Raw genomic sequence first — 2,249 nt, 5'->3', positions numbered from 1 at the left:
AAATGATAAAGGAAGGGAACAGTAATAAGATTAGAGATTTTTAGTAGCTTTTTTCTTTTTTTTCTTAAAGTTGCAGAAGGAGCAGAAGACAAAAGGAGGCTTGAGTGGGAAAGTACCAATAACTAGGGTTAGTGAAGGGAAATTAAAGAGTTTAAAGCTTCTGACAGAAGAAGATGATGGGATGGTTTTAACAGATGGGACTTATGCTGCCAGACTGTAACTACCTTAAAGTTCACCATTCAGTCTAAACTAGTTCATCTGTGGAGGCTGCTCAGAGACCTTGCATGACCCTATCTGAGACTGATGTATAAAGTGCACGGTATAAATAACTTTGGTCAATATACTTACTCTCTGTTGACTATAACGGGAGTTGAGATAACTGCTGTAGAAAAAATACCTAACATTTCTATGGTTGTATTTGGGTGAGATGAATCTAGTCAGTATGATGAGCAAAATTTGGAAGCAAGAGGGGTATTGAAAAGATAGGAAAAAAAAGCAGAGGAACTGAAAAGAAGGTAGTGTGAAGGAAGGTGATAGGGAAAAAAAAAAGACAAACCCAAAACCCAACAAATTCATGGTCGGAGAAGTGAAGCTCACCGCTAGCTTTAAATTTACAAAAATAAACGGGTGTTAATGACAGAAGCAATAAATAAGGAATTTCAAAAGATGCCATAATTTATATAGGCCGAAAGGCTAGGATTTTGTCGATTTTTATTATTTTAAACCTAGTGTGCATGTTATGATATACACAGGGTGATCAGACACGCTAGTCAACTACTACGAGAGAGAAGCGGTATCCTCTCTGTTAATGTGCCTCGTTTAATTATTAAAATGTGTGTGTTCTGAACTAGTATTATTTATTATAATATACTATTGCTCTAAACACTTTGATTACCAGCGTATGCGAATAAGACATACGGTAAGACTATTTCTCCATAAACCATATCTTTTTCTTTTCTTGTCTTAAAGTCTGCTTTTACTTTGCGTTGGAAATATGGGCTGAAGTTCCAAGCTGTTAACGATGTTGCCAAACTGTTTCCGAACCGTCTTTAATAAAACGATTTCTTTTCGATATATATAAAAAGAGAGGAAGAAATTCGCCTTCTTTTCGCAGCAGGGCGTTTCGCCGGCTCCAGGCTTGCCTGGGATCTTCCCGGGGCCCCTTCCATAGGACGCGGTTCTTGGGAAAGGAGAGGTAGATACGATGCGAGGCGCGGTAAAGGAGGGAAAGATGTATCTGTGGGAGCCTTACAGCTGGGGAAAGGGGTTTGGGGAGAAAGAAATGCTGCCGGCGATTAATACCCGGGGCGGGAGGCAGGGGAGAGTCCGTCTTTCCCCTCTCCCTCCGGATCCCGGCTCTGCCTGCCCGGTGCCCGGCGGCCGAGGTTGGACTCAGCGCCCCTTTGTTTTCCCCTTCCAAGCCGGCCTGGCACTTGCCGGTGCCCCGGCGGGGCTCCGCGGGGGCGAGCGGCCCCGGGGCGTCCCCCCTCCGTTCGCTCCGCCACCGGCTGGCTCCAGCGGGGGGTTATCTTCCGCCTCCTCCGCCCTCTTCCTTCCCCTTTCTCTTCCGCTTGCACGTTCACGGCTTTCAAGGAGTTTAATTTCCCCCGAACGGACGAAAAAAAAGTCCATTTCGGAGCATTTCAGATTTTATGGCAAAGTGCATTTTTGTTTGATTCCGGGAAAAGAGGAGACTTGTGGGGCTCATCATTTGAGTACCTGGAGCAGCCCTCTCTGCTGGTGCAGCCTTGTTTTCTCAGAATGTTTTAAATTCTTCTTTTCTCCCCCTCCCTTCCTTGGCACCTCCCTTCTCCCTGGCCCCCAACCACACATACTTCGGTCCTATTAATTCTGGAGAAGTTTTTCCCCCCTCACCAGCCCCCCCCCGCAGAGGGAAGGCCGGGCACTGCCAGAGCTGTTTTCTTTCGCGGCCGTGGAGCCGTCGCGGGCCGTTCCCTTCCTCCTTCCAGGCTTAACCTTTGGCTTTGCCGGGCTCCGGGCAGCTTTGCCACGGCCAAAGCTCCCTTCCCAGGGCAGGAGGAAACCCGAACTGGCTGGCAAATCGGTACCAGATGCAGAGGAGCCGCCTTTTAATATGGTAACAACGCGCAGAAACATTGAGAAAACAGCATCCACAGCCAGGAGGAAGGCGAGGGCCGGGACACATCAGCCCGTCCACCTACCAGTGGGAGAATAAAAGGGTTTCCTGAGCCTGGAGCTGGGGCATTGACGGGCGTTATTCAAAACCC

The sequence above is a fragment of the Charadrius vociferus genome, unplaced genomic scaffold (genome assembly GCF_000708025.1).
Source record: "Charadrius vociferus isolate BGI_N301 unplaced genomic scaffold, ASM70802v2 scaffold161, whole genome shotgun sequence".
Lineage (NCBI taxonomy): Eukaryota > Metazoa > Chordata > Aves > Charadriiformes > Charadriidae > Charadrius > Charadrius vociferus.
This window is presented reverse-complemented; position numbering follows the sequence as displayed.